Here is an 8,489-nt window from a genome sequence, read left to right on the forward strand (position 1 = left end):
AGGCTCATAAACATCGCTCAGTCAGACTGCTCTATCAAATCATAGACTTAATTATAACATAATAACACAGAAATGCGAGCCTTAGGTCATTAATATGGTCAAATCCGGAAACTATCATCTCGAAAACAAGACGTTTATTCTTTCAGTGAAATACGGAACCGTTCCGTATTTTATCTAATGGGTGGCATCCATCAGTCTAAATATTCCTGTTACATTGCACAACCTTCAATGTTATGTCATAATTACGTAAAATTCTGACAAATTGGTTCGCAATGAGCCAGGCGGCCCAAACTGTTGCATATACCCTGACTCTGCGTGCAATGAACGCAAGAGAAGTGACAAATTTCACCTGGTTAATATTGCCTGCAAACCTGGATATATTTTAGCTAAATATGCAGGTTTAAAAATATATACTTCTGGGTATTGATTTTAAGAAAGGCATTGGTGTTTAAAGTTAGGTACATGTTGGAGCAACGACAGTAATTTGCGGTTTTATACTCTGGTGAATTCAATGTTTTTTACTAGATTACTTGTAGTTTTTCATGTTGTCTGTCTAATATTTTTGTAATGACTTGGTGCTGCCTATCTTGGCCAGGGGGTTCTTGAAAAAGAGATTTTAATCTCAATGAGCCCTTCCTGGTTAAATAAAGGTTAAATACATTTTTTAAATATGCAACGCAAGACACGCTAGATAAACTAGTAATATCATCAACCATGTGTAGTTATAACTAGTGATTATGATTCATTTATTGTTTTTTGTAAGATCATTTTAATGCTAGCTAGCAACTTACCTTGGCTTACTGCATTCCCGTAACAGGCAGTCTCCTTGTGGAGTGCAACAAGAGGCAGGTGGTTAGAGCGTTGGACTAGTTAACCGTAAGGTTGCAAGATTGAATCCCTGAGCTGACAAGGTAAAAATCTGTCATTCTACCCCTGAACAAGGCAGTTAACCCACCGTTCCTAGGCCATCATTGAAAGTAAGAATGTGTTCTTAACTGACTTGCCTAGTTAAATAAAGATTAAATAAAGGTGTTTAAAAAATAACTTAAAAATCGGCGTCCAAAATTACGGATTTCCGATTGTTATGAAAACTGCCCTAATATTATTTATTTTTTTAAATATAATAATAATAAAAATAAAAAAATTTTTTTAAATCGGCCCTAATTAAAATCGGCAATTCCGATTAAATCGGTCGACCTCTAAAAAAAATGCATAAGAAATATCTACCTGCGTTTTGTAAACGCATCTTCTAAAATGCTTTTTGTCATTTCTGCATGCTTCAGAAAAAGGTTGTGCTTCAGTTGCACTTCTCCACTCGGAGGAGAATCTTTGCTCTCGTCATCATTCCCGCATTCATGAAGAAGCTTTCTATTAGACAGTGCTCTGACTGATGTGTAGCTACTTCTCTCTGGTAAATTGTAGAGGTCGACCGATTAATCAGCATGGCCGATTAATTAGGGCCGATTTCAAGTTTTCATAACAATCGGTAATCAGCATTTTTGGACGCCGATTATGGCCGATTTCGTCGCAATCCACGAGCAGACTGCGTGGCTGCCTGTTATGCGAGTGCAGCAAGGAGCCATGGTAAGTTGCTAGCTAGTATTAAACTTACCTGATAATAAAAAAATCAATCTTAACATAATCACTAGTTAACTACACATGGTTGATGATATTACTAGTTTAACTAGCTTGTCCTGCGTTGCACATAATCAATGCGGTGCCTGAAATTGTGTCAGTTCTCTTGTGTTAAGTGCCAGCAGAGTCAGGGTATATGCAGCAGTTTGGGTCACCAGGCTCGTTGCGAACTGTGTGAAGACCATTTCTTCCTGAGAAAGACCGTAATTAATTTGCCAGATTTTTACATAATTATGACATAACATTGAAGGCTGTGCAATGTAACAGCAATATTTAGACTTAGGGTTGTCACCCGTTCGATAAAATACGGAACGGTTCCGTATTTTACTGAAAAAATAATTGTTTTGTTTCCAAAATTATAGTTTCCCGGATTTGACCATATTAATGACCCAAGGCTCGTATTTCTGTGTGTTTATTGTATTATAATTAAGTCTATGATTTGATATAGCAGTCTGACTGAGCGGTGGTAGGCAGCAGCAAGCTCGTAAGCATTCATTCAAACCGCACTTTCCTGCGTTTGCCAGCAGCTTTTCGCAATTCTTGAAGCACGGCGCTGTTAATGACTTCAAGCCTATCAACTCCCGAGATTAGGCTGGCAATACTAGTGTCTATAAGAACATGCAATAGTCAAATGTATATAAAATACAAATGGTATGAAGAGAAATAGTCCTATAATAACTACAACCTAAAACTTCTTAACTGGGAATATTGAAGACACATGTTAAAAGGATGGTTCCAGCTTTCATATGGTATCATGTTCTGAGCAAGGAACTTAAACGTTATCTTTTTTACAAGGCACATATTTACTTTCTTCTCCAACACTGTTTTTGTTGCATTATTTAAACCAAAATGAACATGTTTCATCATTTATTTTGAGACTAAATATATTTTATTTATGTATTGTTAGGTTAAAATAAGTGTTCATTCAGTATTGCTGTAATTGTCATTATTACACAGACACAAAAATCGGCTGATTAATCGGTATCGGCTTTCATTGGTCCTCCAATAATCGGTATCGGCGTTAAAAATCATAATCTGTCTAACTCTAGTAAAATGCAAGATTAACCTCAGGCAAAACATTAGGAAATGTATTTGGCTACATTCTATGATAAACAGAAACATATTTTTGACCAGAAAAAAACATGCTTTTTTTATTGTAAGCCAAAGTACGTGTGCCTGCTAGCCAAATAGCGTTGCACTTCTCACGCCACTGATCACTATGGAAGCAACAAAACACAGCAACAAAAAAAAGATAATAAAAAGTGTGTCTGTGTTTTGAAAATGCAGATTTCTGTTAATTCTCTAGTCTTTGTGTACCTGCGGAGACTGAATAAGGAAACCAGCTATCCAGAGTTGGCATGGCTGTGCCCTGTGGGTTGGCAAGTTGGCATAGACTGCTCTGAATGTTGGCATAGTCTGCCCTGAAGGCTGGTGCTCAGTCATAAGTATGCTATTTTATCAGTTGAATGAGAAAAGGTCAACTGTGAAACAGCAGGAGACCATGCCAATAATCTTGATTATCATACCCAAGGTGATGAGATTGTGTGTGTCGGTGGTCAGAGTTCTCCAACTATCGATATTTCTCTGTGGTCAGGTAGGGCTCTACAGTGCGACCACTTCACTTGCAAATGCACCTAAATATTTTGATGTGAAACCTGTAATTTTTATTGAGGAGTACCAGTGCACCTAGAAAAATGTGGGATTCTAGTTTTAATATCTCAAATATTTTCCATTCAGTCAGCATAGAGCCCTGTCAGGTATGGCACAGTGAGCAGGACTCAATATTTTAAGAATGGATCAATTCACAGGTCAACACTCCACTGGAACCATGAAACAAAAACAGGAAGAAAAAAAACTTTGAAAACATCTGGGTATTGTCATGCAAATGTTATAAAAATGCAGCCTGTGAAGCTAGTTCTAATAGCCTGCTAAGTTAGTTTATTGTAGATCAAGTTATTGTAAATTAAGACTAGTAGGCTAGTCGACACATTCAATTATAATTTGCAGAATAAAATAACCAAGTAGATTAGCTGTAGGCCTACGTCAGCATATCAAAGATCAAAGTCTATAGAGAGGTAAGCATGATTCAACAGGCTAACAGAACCCAACAGATAACCTGTATTTCTTAAACATCTTAATCCTTACAATAGTAATGTATACTGATAGTGCATTTTAGTCAATGCCTTTCTCAATTCTGACTGAACAAGGCCATGAACAAAGGAATAGTAAATGCTTCAGTGCTACACTACTATGGAATGATAAAAACAAAGGGTGGAATAACACACTTAGCAGCACTATCAGACTGTCACACAAATACAGCAATAGGGATTTAGAAGTCCAATATCACTGCAGGGCTATATAAATAAATTTGATTTTGATTTAACAATTCATGTCAGACAACACTATGCTAGTAGCTCGGGGTCATCAGTCCTCAGTTCACTTGCACATTGGAAAAACACTCATCAAACCACCAATTGAGAGGAGTTATTTTAGGTCAGCTAGCATGCTGGTTTACCACAGAGCTCTGGTTAGACAGAGTTCAGTATTGACTAACCACTCCCATCTCTGCCTGCAACCAAAATACACTGAAACTCTCCAGGTCTGCATGCAGGCGCATACAAACACAGAGGCAAGCGGCCACGCCACAACACCAGCATTAAATCTCTAAAATAACAGCTGGAACAGCAAGAACCTCTAATAAAGGCTACATACATAAATACATATGGGATTTTCAGAGCTAGTTATTCTATAAATAATGACCAGCTTGTGCACAGTAGGTCTCTTCTAGACAGGCAGGGCACTCTTGCAGAAATTATTTAAAGAGCTTTATCACTAATTGATAATGACAGGTGATTGAACATCTGGCACAAACTGCAGTCTTCCAGAAGTCATCACCTATACTGGCTGCAATTGCTGTTATCCAAGCTATGTGGTCTGAGAGAAGCCTAAAGCAACCAGGGATAAAATGGACGGCTGCTGCTATTCAGTCACATAAAGCATTCATTCTTAAACCTAACACATTCAAACTGAACATATCTTAGCTTTGTTGACTTTCCACATCCTAGACAGAGTGGTGGAAGAAGTCCATTCAATCTTGGCTCCTCCTCCTACCATGTATATTTAAGCAAGCCAATTGAGACAGAGGGCAGGAACCATGACTGAGTGCAGTGACAATGTGCACCACCGCTGCCGAGAAGCAAAGAAAGGCCAATAAAACATGGGTCTGGCCATCATCACTGCAGTCAGAGTCCCCTGATAGAAGAGTCATGATTAGCAGATCAGAGTACACATACGCTGAGGGAGTGCTCAGTAACAACACGGAGGTCTGTGGTAGACAGGACTCTGGGAGAGTCAGAGGAGAAGAGCTGCTACAGGCCAGGGCAACATATCATTGAGTGCTAGCTAAACCACTGACAGAAGATAAATTAAACTTTTATAGCGCTATTGATTACATAAAGAATCTTAAGGCGCTTTAAAGCAACAAACAGACATAAGACAAGCCTACTTAACAAATCCAAGTTGACTGCACATAGGCCAACATTAAACTGATCAGAACAAAGATCAAATTAAGGGTTTTCAGCATATTTTCAAATGTTCCATGTAGGCTATGCAGTGCACTGTGCAAATCATGGATAGTGTCTTGATCCTTGACAGGATTCAGAAATCAAGTGGTTTTAAATATCACAATGGCATGAGCTGACAGAATAAATATTACGCATACTGGCATCATATTTCCAAGTCTCGCCATTATTTAGTGTGGATTTTGTGTAATATTTGCAGGCAAACTGCTAAATTTTGCTGAAGCAATTCTGACATTTTGTATGGCAATATGCAATAATTTTGTCCAATTTGTGGCGAAAATGCACTGTTGAGGGGAAATTTTGGAGTGACAGGTGGCTTGATTTAACCATATGAGGTAAATGTGCAGTGATTGGTTGAAATTGACCTCTTTTTGTAATGCGGTGATGGGTCAGTGCAATAATAGTGTGTTTATTTGACTGTTTTATAAGTAATAGTGCAGTGATTTCCAAGTCCTCACATAATATGCTGGGAATTGTTGATTTCCAATCCAAAACCCATTAAATGAGCAGTGGCACTAAGCTGTCATGTGAAGGTGAACCCAACCTGGCTGTCGCAGACCCAGAGACAGGAGGGGGGCTGCTGGGCTGGCATGTCATTATTAGCAGTGTGTGTGTTAGACCAGTCCTCCTGTGCTGAAGGTCAGCCACTGTCCTACTGTGACCTCTGGGCTAAAGCTCAAAACAGGGTAACATGGGCATCTGGTGCTGACTGTGTTAGTGAGGCACTCTGCATTCACAAAAAAGACACACCCTCTCTCGCTCTCATCCTCCCTCCCCTCCTCCTCCTCCTCAGAGAAGAATCAAACATCCTCCTCTGTGTATAGATGCTATTTTGGCATCTATGCATAGTCACTTTAATAACTCTACCGACATGTACATATTACCACAACTAACCGGTACCCCCTCTATATAGTCTCTCCATTGTTGTTTTACTGCTGCTCTTTAATTACTTGTTACTTTTATTTCTTAATCTTTAGTATTTTTTTAAACTACATTGTTGGTTAGGGACTCTTAAGTAATCAGTTCACTGTAAGGTCTACACCTATTGTATTCGGAGCATTTGACAAATAAAATTTGAAACTGAAAACACATTTTCAATGTCGCCATGGGTCAGGTACCACTCAAAACACTGAAAGGTATACTAAACAAATCAGTCAGGTTAACATAGTCCCACCTCTTGAATAACAGCCAAATATCACATGGTGTGTATTGAGGCCAGTATGAGAATCACAAACACCATGATTACCGATTAGCTATTTGGCACAACAATAGATACATGAGGGAGCACATGTGTTTATGTTCTCAGGATTGTAAAAATCTGCTTTATTTTCTAAATGAGTCTGGAAATTTGTCAAGCCTGCAACCACAAACAAGTAACCTATTAAAATATCCCAAAACTACCAATTCATTTTTTTAAATTCAACATCTAAATGCTTACATCAAGTGACTGCCTATTCAATCAAGTAGGGTCCATCAGCATAGACATACAAACCATAGAATCACATTAGCTACAACTGTAAAGGAGAAAAATATAGCTACCAAGTTATCAATTGAAGCTCCACTCCTAAAACAATCCCATAATTTCGGTTGCATCAGCTGCTGCAGCAATCCTTACAGGTGTAGCCAAGCTCTGATCTGGCCAGGTTGAAATTATACATTCGGGGAGGACTGCATAGCAACGGACACTGCTTCAAACACGATAGGGGTACCATCAAGGCGGGGAGGAGGAGAGTGACTTGTCAGTTTCAGCGGAAAGAGACGCAGGCTGAAGGATCCATTCTGCAGTAGGAGGGGTGGCGTCTTTTCTAACCGAATGGAGGATACCGCTGCCTTTCAACCCACGTGATCAAACTGAAACTATAGTCGATCCTCAATCGCAAAATAAAATGTAAAAATATTAAGATAACATAGGTTTCAAGCTAAAGCTATTGGTCAAAGCAAATTGTAATTTTCCAACTTTTTTCCACCGATGTGTTCCACACTTATTTCTATAAACTGCATATATTCATTCAACTTAGATCATTCGTAAAACAGGGCCAACTGTAATGATAATGATTTACGTTACCGGTCTAGAGCCTTGATGACAGATCACAAAACGATCGAAGTTGTCCAGCTCACTGGATGTAACGTGATGGATGGAGGGAGTAGCGTAGTCAGTGGCTACAGGAAACACACAACTAGTTTGGTAACTAGCTGAGTTAAACAAAGGTGTCAAAATATCAGACCACATCAAATGTTTAACATGACAATCGGCCGATACGACCTAAATAATATATTTACACGTAGCTGCCTACCTCATAAATAGCTCTCAAAATAATGATACAACTTGAGTGCATACGCCCTTTTCCATTATTGAACATCCTATAAATCGTGGGTAACGTTACCTAGCTAAAGTTTTCTAGCTTGTTCAAGCAGATACCCGTATACCAAGTAGATATGCTCGACAACACATTAGCTGATATACATTTGTAGCTGGTATGTGAAATAACTCTCACCCAAATCATGACCTACATATGATCGCAACGCTAGCTAGCCATTCGAATGCGAGTTGAAAAAGCAACGGATTCAATTGAATGAAGCTATTGGCAATGCACTCAACATAAACGTTTAAAAAGTTAATTAACTATATATAGTTACAACTATAAATGTTTATGCACAGACTTGATGCGAGGCAACTCGCGACCCACACACACAATTGATGAGTTTGGCAAGCCCGCTAGCCAGCCGGTTAGCCTAGCTAACGTCAAAATGATTTCCACTGGTGAACGTTAGCTGCTGGCTGGCAAGCTAGAAAGTTGATATCAAATTATCGGATCAATAACACTTGAAAAATAGGTGCAAGTCCTTATCAAATAGTAACTTAAATCAAGTTAACAACAGTTACTTAGAAGCAAATCGAGTGCCACTAGTTGGTTAGCATAGACATTTACAACTCTGATGGCCAGCTACCTGCTGCTCCAAGCGGCCTGTCCGCCATTTTGAGACATTGAAAGGAGGCGCAAAAATTACAGCCACAATCGTCCTTTTCCCCACTTAGCGTTTCTTCGATACTCAATATCTGTTGCAAAACAACTTACCCTATAGTTTTTCCTGAATATCCTTAGCTAGTTCGGACAGTTATACAAGCCAAAAGGACGTGTTTTTCGTTCCAAAATAAGGAACGTATGATCTCGAGGTTAGAGTATGCCGACTTTTCTCTCTTGCAATCCTTGTTTTTTCCTGCCGCATTCGCCTTCAGAGTCGGGGACGCGCTTGCGTTTACAAACTGACAGC

The 8,489-nt window shown here is 39.1% G+C and overlaps 1 protein-coding gene across 5 annotated transcripts in view; it reads right to left on the bottom strand.

Annotated features, from left to right (window-relative positions):
* LOC115136804 (lissencephaly-1 homolog A-like) overlaps positions 1 to 8,489 on the bottom strand; it is a 63,254-nt gene extending 54,765 nt beyond the window's left edge. Inside the window, exons 1-2 of one of the 5 annotated variants that reach the window (XM_029672609.2) lie at positions 8,294 to 8,489; positions 7,282 to 7,376 (exon numbers count right to left, since the gene is read on the bottom strand). The gene's annotated coding sequence lies outside the window, so the exon portion shown is untranslated. Of the gene's footprint in view, positions 1 to 6,755; positions 6,926 to 7,281; positions 7,410 to 8,293 lie in introns of those variants that run through there. The other 4 variants (XM_029672610.2, XM_029672608.2, XM_029672607.2 and 1 more) reach the window with 4 other exon arrangements.

The sequence above is a fragment of the Oncorhynchus nerka genome, linkage group LG11, assembly GCF_034236695.1.
Source record: "Oncorhynchus nerka isolate Pitt River linkage group LG11, Oner_Uvic_2.0, whole genome shotgun sequence".
Classification (NCBI taxonomy): Eukaryota; Metazoa; Chordata; class Actinopteri; order Salmoniformes; family Salmonidae; genus Oncorhynchus; species Oncorhynchus nerka.